The following is a 12,544-nucleotide window of genomic DNA, read 5'->3' as shown; positions in this document are numbered from 1 at the left end:
TACCCTCTGTCTTCACAAAGGTGGGCACAAATAAACTCCCAGAGATGTCGGGGAACATAGGGTCTAATGAGAGGGAGGAACTGAATGATATCAGTATTTGTAGTGAAATGGTGTTAGGGAAATTGATGGGATTGAAGGCTGATAAATCGCCAGGGCCTGATAATCTACATCCTAGGGTACTTAAGGAAGTGGCCCTAGAAATAGTAGATGCATTGCTCGTCATCTTCCAAAATTCTATAGATTCTGGAACAGTTCCCATGGATTGCAGGGTAGCTAATGTTACCCCACAATTCAAAAAAGGTGGTAGAGAGAAAACGGGGAATTATAGACTGGTAAGCCTGACATCGGTAGTGGGGAAAATGCTAGAGTCCATTATAAAAGATGTAATAGCAGAGCACTTGGAAAACAGTGACAGGATCGGACAAAGTCAACATGGATTTACAAAAGGTAAATCATGCTTGACTAATCTACTGGAATTTTTTGAGGATGTAACTGGTAGAATAGATAAGGGAGAACCAGTGGATGTGGTGTATTTGGACTTTCAGAAGGCTTTCGATAAGGTCCCGCATAAGAGATTAGTGTGTAAAGTTAAAGCACATGGGATTGGAGGTGAGGTACTGACTTGAATAGAGAACTGGTTGGCAGACAGGAAGCAAAGAGTTGGAATAAACGGGTCTTTTTCCGAGTGGTAGGCAGTAACTAGTGGGGTACGGCAGGGATCGGTGCTAGGACCCCAGCTATTCACAATATATATTAATGATCTAGACGAGGGAACTAGATGCAGGGGCATACTTAAAAAAGAAATTAGGAGGGCGAGGAGGGGCCATGAAATAACACTGGCGAGCAAAATAAAGGAAAATCCTAAGATGTTTTATAAGTATATTAAGGGCAAGAGGATAACCAGGGAAAGGGTAGGGCCCATTAGGGACCAAAATGGCAATCTGTGTGTAGAGCCAGATGATGTAGGCGGGGTTTTAAATGAATTATTTGCATCTGTGTTCACTATGGAGAAAGACGATGCAGACATAGAAATCGGGCAAGGGGACTGTGACATACTTGAACATATTAGCATCGAGAGGGAGGAGGTGCTAGCGGTTTTAGCAGGCCAAAAAGTGGATAAATCCCCAGGCCCGGACGAGATGTATCCCAGGCTGCTGTGGGAGGCAAAGGAGGAGATTGCAGGGGCTCTGACACAAATTTTCAGAACCTCTCTGGCCACAGGGGATGTACCAGAGGACTGGAGAACAGCTAATGTAGTACCATTATACAAGAAGGGTAGCAGGGATAAACCAGGGAATTACAGGCCAGTGAGCCTAACATCTGTGGTAGGGAAATTATTGGAAAAAATTCTGAGGGACAAAATTAGTCTACACTTGGAGAGGCAAGGATTAATCGGGGATAGTCAGCATGGCTTTGTCAAGGGTAAATCATGTCTGACAAATCTGATTGAATTTTTCGAGGGGGTGACTAGGGGGGTGGATGAGGGAAATGCTGTGGATGTGGTTTACATGGACTTCAGTAAAGCTTTTGACAAAGTCCCGCATAGGAGACTGGTCAAGAAGGTAAGAGCCCATGGGATCCAGGGTGCCTTGGTGCGTTGGATCCTAAACTGGCTGAGTGGCAGGAGGCAGAGGGTGATGGTCGAAGGTTGCTTTTGTGACTGGAAGCCTGTGTCCAGTGGGGTACCTCAGGGATCGGTGCTGGGTCCCTTGTTGTTTGTGATCTACATAAATGATTTGGATGAGAATGTGAAAGGTATGATCAGTAAGTTCGCAGATGACACGAAAATTGGTGGGGTGGTAAATTGCGAGGAGGAAAGCCTCAGGCTACAGGACGATATAAACGGGTTGGTCAGATGGGCGGAAAAGTGGCAAATGGAATTTAACCCTGAAAAGTGCGAGGTGATGCATTTTGGACGGACAAATAAGGCAAGGGAATACACAATGAGTGGTAGGACCCTAGGAAGTACAGAGGGTCAGAGGGACCTTGGTGTACATGTACATAGATCCCTGAAGGCAGCGGAACAGGTAGATAAGGTGGTTAAAAAGGCATATGGGATACTTGCCTTCATTAGCCGAGGCATAGAATATAAGAGCAGGGAGGTTATGATGGAGCTGTACAAAACGCTGATGAGGCCACAGCTGGAGTACTGTGTGCAGTTCTGGTCACCTCACTATAGGAAGGATGTGATTGCCTTGGAGAGGGTGCAGAGAAGATTCACCAGGATGTTACCTGGGATGGAGCGCCTCAGCTATGAAGAAAGACTAAACAGGCTGGGGTTGTTTTCCTTGGAGCAAAGAAGGCTGAGGGGGGACCTGATTGAGGTGTACAAAATGATGAGGGGCATAGATAGGGTAGACAAAGAGGAACTTTTCCCCTTAGTAGGGGGGTCAATAACAAGGGGGCATAGATTCAGGGTAAGGGGCAGGAGATTTAGAGGGGATTTGAGGAGGAACTTTTTCACCCAGAGGGTGGTTGGAATGTGGAACTCAATGCCTAAAAGGGTGGTAGAGGCAGGAACCCTCACAACATTCAAGAAGCATTTGGATGAGCACTTGAAATGCCATTGCATACAAGGCTATGGACCAAATGCTGGAAAATGGGATTAGACTGGACAGGGATGGATGGGCGGCGCAGACACGATGGGCCGAAGGGCCTCTTTCTGTGCTGTAAAACTCTATGACCCTATGACTCTAATATCTCCAAGTTTGCAGACGACACAAAGCTGGGTGGGCGTGTGTGCTGTGAGGAGGATGCTGAGAAATTCCAGTATGATTTGGACAGGTTGGGTGATTGGGCAGATGCATGGCAGATGCAGTATAATGTGGATAAATGCGAGGTTATACACTTTGGTGGCAAAAGCAGGAAGGCAGATTATTATCTGAATGGCAATAGATTGGGAGAAGGGGAAGTGCAACGAGACCTGGGTGTACTTGTGTACCAGTCGCTGAAGGAAAACATGCAGGTGCAGCAGGCGGTTAAGAAGGCAAATGGTATGTTGGCCTTCGTAGCGAGAGGATTCGCGTACAGGGGCAAGGATGTCTTGCTGCAGTTGTACAGGGCCTTGGTGAGACCACACCTTGAGTATTGTGTGCAGTTTTGGTCGCCTTATCTGAGGAAGGATGTTCTTGCCATGGAGGGAGTGCAGCGAAGATTCACCAGACTGATACCTGGGATGGCAGGAATGACATATGAGGAGAGATTGGGTCGATTGGGCTTATACTCGCTGGAGTTTAGAAGAATGAGAGGGGATCTCATTGAAACTTATAAAATTCTAACAGGACTAGACAGACTAGATGCAGGAAGGGTGTTCCCGATGGTCGTGGAGTCCAGAACCAGGGGTCACAGTCTAAGGATAAGGGGTAAGCCATTTAGGACAGAGATGAGGAGGAATTTCTTCACCCAGAGAGTGGTGAACCTATGGAATTCTCTACCACAGAAGGCAGTAGAGGTCAATTCATTAAATATATTCAAGAAGGAGTTGGATATATTTCTTAAGGCTAACGGGATCAAGGGATATGGGGAGAAGGCAGGAACGGGGTACTGAATTTGGATGATCAGCCATGATCGCATTGAATGGCGGAGCAGGCTCGAGGGGCCGAATGGCCTACTCCTGCTCCTATCTTCTATGTTTCTATGTTTCTAAGATAATGATGATGAGGAGAAAGAGCAGCTGAAGGAAGAGCAGGAGAGAAGCGAAAGTGTCCTAGTGATTATGAGGATGACAATGATGATTGAGAGAGAGGATATAAAGGTCAAGCCCACCTATGAGTTCTTGGACTTAGATCATGCCTAGTGTTCCTCTGTCATAATTTCTTCTATCTCACATCCTGTGTAATTTGCTTTTCCAATCCCATGCACCAATTCTGGGAAGAATTAGCTAATGTCAGTGAGTTGTGGCACCAATTAACTCGCAGAGCCCAAGGGAGCCAGAGGAGTTGGGTCTGCAAGAATGTGCCATTTTCTCACTGGAGGCTTTGAAGCTGTAAGACCCAAAATTCATGGGTACTCATCTGAAAAGAAAGATGGTCAAGGAACACCACATCTACGTATAAGTTCTGAAGCTAGTCTATGTGGAGATGCAACAACTGAGAGGTGTGACTCTCTACAACCATCATTTTCAACAATATCAGGGAAGACTTGCGGCGAGGGCCTCCTGCCACTTGACGGGTAGAGCACCGCCCTCTGTCTCTCCACAGCGAACACCAACTCCTCCAATGCTTGGTCGCAGAATCTGCAGGCTCTGTCCCTGGGGCGGGGATCTGCCATTAGTACAGATGCTTGAGTCATCCGGCTCCTTCTCCTTGACCAGCTGCTGCTTGCTGAGGCAGCTGCACAGCCAGCAATGCTGAGATTGAGGTTCTGCAGCACCAAAGAACCTTTCCTTTAGGAACTGGGAAAAGCCTGTGGCAATGATGACTTGCAATTAAACTGCACCTGACCTTGGATCAAACTTTGAGTATACTCTTTTAATTGGGTGCTTAAACAAATTGTCTGTAAATTAATAAAACTTCAAAGAAAACTTAACAAATTAAATTAAAATGTGATTGTCCGGGTTGATAATGCACTCCAGTCCCACCCTTTGAGTGTAACACCAATGAGCTTGGGCTTTAAGGCTTGAATTAGTGCCCCAATCATTTCTTCGAGCATTGAGACTTAATTTTGCGTGCATTAACGCCTGGTGCTAATTTTCCAGCTTTTATAATTTTACCACCCGTTCCTGGGCTATAATGAATTTCTAGCTTTATAAGACCTAAAAATTCGGTCGCTTTGCGCCTCCTGTTAGTGCCCTCTTATGGCGTTAACGGGGCGCAAAGCAACTAGCGCCCAGGCACGGCGCCGCCAACGCCTCTCGGAAAGTTCAGCGGGAGATTAGCAGCGGCGGTAACTGTTCGCGTCCTGGCCGCGATCTTCGGGAGGGCCCCCTGACTTATCGCTGGACGCTATGTCCAACGGGGTCAGTATTAGATCCGTTTGTTAATGGAGACACGGAATGCAGGAGTTGGTTTAACAAGTCTTTACTGAATGGAGACAATCGGGAACTGAAACTACAGAAGGCTGCTAGCGCCTTTTTATACAGGGGTGGTCACTGCCGGTACTGCAGTCTGAGACCAGTTATTCTCTTAAAGGTACACATACACAACAATTCCTCCCCTTTTAGATAAACAGTACATAACATTCATTTAACAACTAAATGATAACTAATTACAATCACAATTACGGTTGCTAGATACATTGGTTGAGGTTAAGCAATTATAAGTTCAGTCTTTGAGGAGGCTTCCTGATTCTGTCTGGATAATGCCTCTTTGGGGTATCAGGTTCTTCTGGCAAGGTTGAGTCGGGATCAATGTCGTTGTTTGGTTCATCTGCTTCCAATATCACCGATTCTGCGGTAGATGCAATTGGTACGTCGGTTTCATCGCCAGGTGTATCAGATCGTGGTGTGGAGTTGACGTCTTCCCGTGACTCTAGAATCTGGTCAGCATGGCGTCTTACAATGCTCTCTCCAACGTCCACGGTATACATGAGAGGTCTTTGCCGTGTACAAATCTTTCCTGGCTGCCATTTCTCTATGCGGTCGTCCCGGGCCAAAACTGGTTGACCTATCTTAAAACTCCTGGTCGGTCTTTCATTCATATTCTGAAACTGTCTGTTCTCCACATCTCTTCTGATGTTCGGCTTAACCAAATCCAAGCGGCATCGTAGTCTTCGATTGAAGAACATCATGGCAGGAGTTTGGTTGGTAACCGCATGTGTCGCATTCCGGTAGGCAAACAAGAAATTGTCCACCTTGTGTTGTAGGGGTATATCTTCATTACACATTGCCTTGATAGCCTTCTTGAATGTTTGAACAAACCTCTCAGCCAATCCATTAGTGGCTGGATGATATGGGGCAGATGTGTAATGCTTAACACCATTGTTCTTTAAGAACCTAGACAGACTAGATGCAGGAAGGATGTTCCCAATGGCCGGGGAGTTCAGAACCAGGGGTCACAGTCTACAGATAAGGGGTAAGCCATTTAGGACTGAGATGAGGAGGAATTTCTTCACCCAGAGAGTGGTGAACCTGTGGAATTCTTTACCACAAAAGTCAGTTGACGCCAATTCATTAAATATATTCAAGAAGGAGTTGGATATATTTCTTAAGGCTAAAGGGATCAAGGGTTATGGGGAGAAGACAGGGACAGGGTACTGAATTTGGATGATCAGCCATGATCTCATTGAATGGCGGAGCAGGCTCGAGGGGCCGAATGGCCTACTCCTGCTCCTATCTTCTATGTTTCTATGTTTCTAGGACCACTGCTCTTTTTGATATTTATTAATAACCTGGACTTGTGTATACAGGGAATAATTTCACAGTTTTCAGATGATATGAAACTCTGAAATGTAGTAAACAGTGAGGAGGATAGTAACAGACTTCAGGAGGACACAGACAGACTGGTGAAATGGGCAGACACATGGCAGAAGAAATTTAATTTAGAGAAGTGTGAAGTGATTCATTTTGGTGGGAAGAATGAGGACAGGCAATATGAACTAACTTATGGGTACGGTAGCATCGTGTTACTGGACTAGTAATCCAGAGCCTGGACTAATGATCCACAGCCTGGACTAATGATCCAGAGCCTGGACTAGTAATCCAGAGCCTGGACTAGTAATCCAGAGCCAGGACTAGTAATCCAGAGCCTGGACTAATGATCCAGAGCCTGGACTAGTAATCCAGAGCCTGGACTAATGATCCAGAGCCTGGACTAGTAATCCAGAGCCTGGACTAATGATCCAGAGCCTGGACTAATGATCCAGAGCCTGGACTAATGATCCAGAGCCTGGACTAGTAATCCAGAGCCTGGACTAATGATCCAGAGCCTGGACTAGTAATCCAGAGCCTGGACTAGTGATCCAGAGCCTGGACTAATGATCCAGAGCCTCGAACAATGATCCAGAGCCTGGGCTAGTAATCCAGAGCCTGGACTAGTAATCCAGAGCCTGGACTAATGATCCAGAGCCTGGACTAATGATCCAGAGCCTGGACTAATGATCCAGAGCCCGGACTAATGATCCAGAGCCTGGACTAATGATCCAGAGCCTGGACTAGTAATCCAGAGCCTGGACTAATGATCCAGAGCCTGGACTAGTAATCCAGAGCCTGGACTAATGATCCAGAGCCTGGACTAATGATCCAGAGCCTGGACTAGTAATCCAGAGCCTGGACTAATGATCCAGAGCCTGGACTAATGATCCAGAGCCTGGACTAGTAATCCAGAGCCTGGACTAATGATCCAGAGCCTGGACTAATGATCCAGAGCCTGGACTAGTAATCCAGAGCCTGGGCTAATGATCCAGAGCCTGGACGAATGATCCAGAGCCTGGACTAGTAATCCAGAGCCTGGACTAATGATCCAGAGCCTGGACTAATGATCCAGAGCCTGGACTAGTGATCCAGAGCCTGGACTAGTAATCCAGAGCCTGGACTAATGATCCAGAGCCTGGACTAGTAATCCAGAGCCTGGACTAATGATCCAGAGCCTGGACTAGTAATCCAGAGCCTGGACTAATGATCCAGAGCCTGGACTAGTAATCCAGAGCCTGGACTAATGATCCAGAGCCTGGACTAATGATCCAGAGCCTGGACTAGTAATCCAGAGCCTGGACTAATGATCCAGAGCCTGGACTAATGATCCAGAGCCTGGACTAGTAATCCAGAGCGTGGACTAATGATCCAGAGCCTGGACTAATGATCCAGAGCCTGGACTAATGATCCAGAGCCTGGACTAATGATCCAGAGCCTGGACTAATGATCCAGAGCCTGGACTAGTGATCCAGTGCCTGGACTAGTGATCCAGAGCCTGGACTAGTGATCCAGAGCCTGGACTAATGATCCAGAGCCTGGACTAATGATCCAGAGCCTGGACTAATGATCCAGAGCCTGGACTAATGATCCAGAGCCTGGACTAATGATCCAGAGCCTGGACTAATGATCCAGAGCCTGGACTAATGATCCAGAGACATGAGTTCAAATCCCACCCACAGCAAAGTGGTTGACTCTTAACTGCCGCTCTGAAATGGCCGAGCGAGCCACCCAGTTGTGTTAAATGAAGGCGGCTCACCACCACCTTCTCAATTAGGGCTGGGCAATAAATGCTGGCCTTGCCAGTGAAGTCCACATCCTGTGAATGAATGATTAATTACAAAAAAGGTGCAAATTTAAAATGGGTGCGGGAACAGAGAGACCTGGGGGTGTATGTACAGAAATCTTTGAAGGCGGCAGGACAAGCTGAGAAGGTTGTTAAAAAAGCACACGGGATCCTGGGCTTTATGAATAGAGCCCAAAAGCAAGGAATTTATGCTAAACATTTATAAAACACTGGTGAGGCCCCAGCTGGAGTATTGTGTTTAATTCTGGGCACCACACTTTAGGAAGGATGTCAAGACTTTAGAGAGGGTGCAGAGGAGATTTACTAGAATGGTACCAGGGATGAGGGACTTCAGTTATGTGAAGAGACTGGAGAAGCTGGGGTTGTTCTCCTTAGAGCAGAGAAGGTTAAGAGAAGATTTGATAGAGGTGTTCAAAATCATGAATTTTTTTTAGATAGAGTAAATAAGGAGAAGCGGTTTCCAGTGGCAGGAGGGTCGATAACCAAAGGACAGAGAGTTAAGATGATTGGCAAAAGAACCAGAGGCGACATGAGGAAAACATTTTTTTACGCAGCGAGTTGTTGTGATCTGGAATGCACTGCCTGAAAGGGCGGTGGAAGCAGCTTCAAAAGAGAATTGGGAAGAAAAAAAAGATGATATGGCTATGGGGAAAGAGCAGGGGAGTGGGACTAATTGACTAGCCCTACTAAAGAGCCGGCACAGGAAAAATGGGACGAATGGCCTCCACTGTGCTGTATCATTCTATGATTTTAAGAGACAGAGTGACTAAAATCTAAGAGTGTCTAAAGGCATCTGCCTGATGGTGTGCCATCTCTTTTCTTTATATTTTACCTCAAAAAAAGTTCTTACATAACCATAAACAATCTGATTGGCACAGTTGTCAAAAAATAAGGGTTCCATTTGGTGTCAAAACTTCTTTAACAAACATCTCAGAGTCCGCGGGATATCTTTGAGTTGGTGATTCTCAAGGATTTTGAGACTTTGTATCTTGTTTCTAGGCACATGTAGCTCTGGGATCAACATCAGCAGGTATCTGAGGGGGTGAGCTAGAGATGGCGTGGAGTGTCCACAGGAGACAGGATGGCATGATGAAGGTGAATTCTAGCCATGCCACTGCTGCTGGGACATAAACAGAAATGTGCTGGAAACCGGGAGAACACCAGAGATCTAAAATCTTCAATTGCTGGAAACCTTATGTAGAAAATTCTGGCAAAACACAGCCGGTCCATCGGGATCTGGAAAGAAAGAGACAGATGCACCAATTGTAAGTTCTTTATCAGAACTGGAAACTGGTAGAGAAGTGATTCCCATTGTAGAACTGAACAAAGCAAGGGTGGAGGGAGGGAGCAAAGACCAACAGGTAATGGCCTAGGGGATGAATTTCCATGGTTGTTTACTACATTTCTCCGGAGTTTCCACCTAAATTATGGCAGGAGATTGGAAGAACTCTGGCGGACATTCCAAGTGCAAGAGTCAGATATGTTAACTGCTATTACAAAGAAGCAGTGAATGGGTTTAACTGTCTGTGAAATCGTCTGCCTCGAGCTATTAAACCCATTAAAAGTGTCCCTTCATAATAGCAGTTAACATGCTTGACTGTTGGCCTTTATCTTATTGTTGTCTCCTCTATCTGCCCCGCGCATACACCCCCCAGCTCCCCCCGCATGTACTCCCCCCACCTCCCCACCCCCCAATTCTGTATCTTGTTCAGTCCTATAAAGGGGAACACTTATTTTCCAATTTCTAGTTCTGGTGAAGGGCCGACACAAAAACATTAACCTGTCTTTTCTTGTTACAGATACTGACGGACACTCTGTGTATTTTAATTTCTATGTCAGACCGAGTAGCTAAGTTGAAGTATTCTCTTTGCATTAGTGAGTTGGTGAATTCGAATAGTTTCAATCAACAATTGGCTTAGTGGCAGGAGGCAGAGGGTGATGGTCGAAGGTTGTTTTTGTGACTGGAAGGCTGTGTCCAGTGGCGTATTGCAGGGATCGGTGCTGGGTCCTTTGCTGTTTGTAGTGTACATTAATGATTTAGATATAAATGTAGGAGGTATGATCGGTAAGTTCGCAGATGACACGAAAATTGGTGGAGTGGTAAATAGCGAGGAGGGAAGCCTCAGGCTACAGGACGATATAGACGGGTTGGTTAGATGGGCAGAACAGTGGCAAATGGAATTTAACCCTGAAAAGTGTGAGGTGATGCATTTTGGGAGGACTAACAAGGCAAGGGAATACACAATGAATGGTAGGATGCTAGGAAGGACAGAGGATCAGAGGGACCATGGTATGCATGTACATAGATCCCTGAAGGCAGCAGGACAGGTAGATAAGGTGCTTAAAAAGGCATATGGGATACTTGCCTTCATTAGCCGAGGCATAGAATATAAGAGCAGGGAGGTTATGATGGAGCTGTACAAAACGCTAGTTAGGCCACAGCTGGAATAATGTGTGCAGTTCTGGTCGCCACACTAGGAAGGGTGTGATTGCATTGGAGAGGGTGCAGAGGAGATTCACCAGGATGTTACCTGGGCTGCAGCGTTTCAGCTATGAAGAGAGACTGGACAGGCTGGGGTTATTTTCCTTAGAGCAGAGAAGGCTGAGGGGGGACCTGATTGAGATGTACAAAACTATGAGGGGCATAGATAGGGTAGATAGAAAGGAACCTTTCCCCTTAGTAGAGGGGTCAATAACCAGGGGGCATAGTTTCAAGGTAAGGGGCAGGAGGTTTAGAGGGGATTTTAGGAAAAACCTTTTCACCCACAGGGTGATTGGAACCTGGAACTCACTGCCTGAAAGGATGGTAGAGGCAGGAACCCTCACAACATTCAAGAAGCATTTAGATGAGCACTTGAAATGCCATAGCATACAAGGCTACGGACCAAGTGCTGGAAAATGGGATTAGATTAGACAGGGCTTGATGGCCGGCGCGGATACGATGGGCCGAAGGGCCTCTTTCTGTGCTGTATAACTCTATGGGCTAGATTTTCAGTATAGGCAGTTTTGGGGCGCTAACCTTAGCGCCCGCCAGAAGTTAGCGCCCGCCCCAAAGTAGCGCCCCGTTGCCGGGAATTCAGTGGCTTCACCCTAAGAGGTTGGTGGAGCGCTAAAAGAGGCGTTCCACTACTCTCTTTAGGCGCTAAGCCGGCGGTCCAGAGGGATAGCGCCCAGGCGGGGCGCAGCGCGGGTGTGGTCATTTTTGGACTGACAGCAGACCCCGTGGCGCCGACCAGCTCTTAAAGGGGGAAGGGACGAATTGGTCTGCTGCCACGCCCTGCACACTGCAGCCTTGCAAAGAGGCCTCAACACTGCTGCTCAGCCCCAGGGAGTCATGGCAACGCCAGAGAAGGCCCGTCAGCGTGCCCTGCGCTTCTCAGAGGGTGATCTGGACATAATGGTCACAGCTCTGGAGGTGAGGCGCAAGATCTTGTTCCCAGAGAGTGGGAGGAATCCAACCCACCACGACTACACCAAAGCCTGGAAGCAGATCGCCCAGAGGGTGACGTTCACCGGCGAGGCCCCCAGGACCCACAAACAATGTCGTAAAAAATACAACGACCTGACCAGGATTGTCAAGGTGAGTAGCCTTTCCAGTCTCCTCCTCATTCTTGCATGTACACCTGACATGATGGGCAAAGGGAGCTGAAAGTCCTATTGGCCAGCCCTCAGCCAGCAGCATTGGGACAGTCATGAGCATCAAATGGCCATTCGGCACTCTACACTTTGGCCAAGCTATTCCACTATGGGAGGCTGTGCACACTACATCAGGGCTTCACTCTGTCCAAGCTATTCCACCATGGGAGGCAGTGCACACTACATCAGGGCTTCACTCTGGCCAAGCTATTCCACCATGGGAGGCAGTGCACACTACATCAGGGCTACACTGCGCACTTACAGCCCGTCCTTTCTCTTGCAGGCTAAAGTAGCGTTTAATCGCCAGGCCCGTGCCAGGGGTGGCCGCGCCAAGCTGCAGAAGCTCACTCGGCTGGAGGAGCGCGTGTGTGTGCTCATGGGAGCCCGTGTGATTGTCCCCACAGCGTGCGGAGTAGCCGAGCTTCCACTGCCCGGCAATGGTAAGGACCTCGCCTTTTGGCCCTCTCGCGTCGCACTGGCCCATCCGAGCTACCTCCTTTGCCACTGTCCCACCAATGCGCTGAATGCCACCAGTCCTAACTCCCTCGCTGACGCCGTCTCCTCACTCTGAAGCTACTCTTGTGCATTCCTGCTTTCAGCTGGTGATGACCAGGACCCTGAAGCTGCCAGTGACAGCACCTCCGAGCAGGAGGAGGAGGAGGAGCAAGCCGGACCATCGGGGGAACAGTCACGTCCCGCAGGAGAGGAGGAAATGCTTGACACCTCCTCACTGGACGAGTGCCTGGAGGAACTGT

This window comes from Somniosus microcephalus, chromosome 9, assembly GCF_052327205.1.
Source record: "Somniosus microcephalus isolate GS21.2 chromosome 9, FLI_Smic_1.0, whole genome shotgun sequence".
Classification (NCBI taxonomy): domain Eukaryota; kingdom Metazoa; phylum Chordata; class Chondrichthyes; order Squaliformes; family Somniosidae; genus Somniosus; species Somniosus microcephalus.
The sequence above is the reverse complement of the archived record's forward strand: the minus strand, read 5'-3'. Positions refer to the sequence as shown.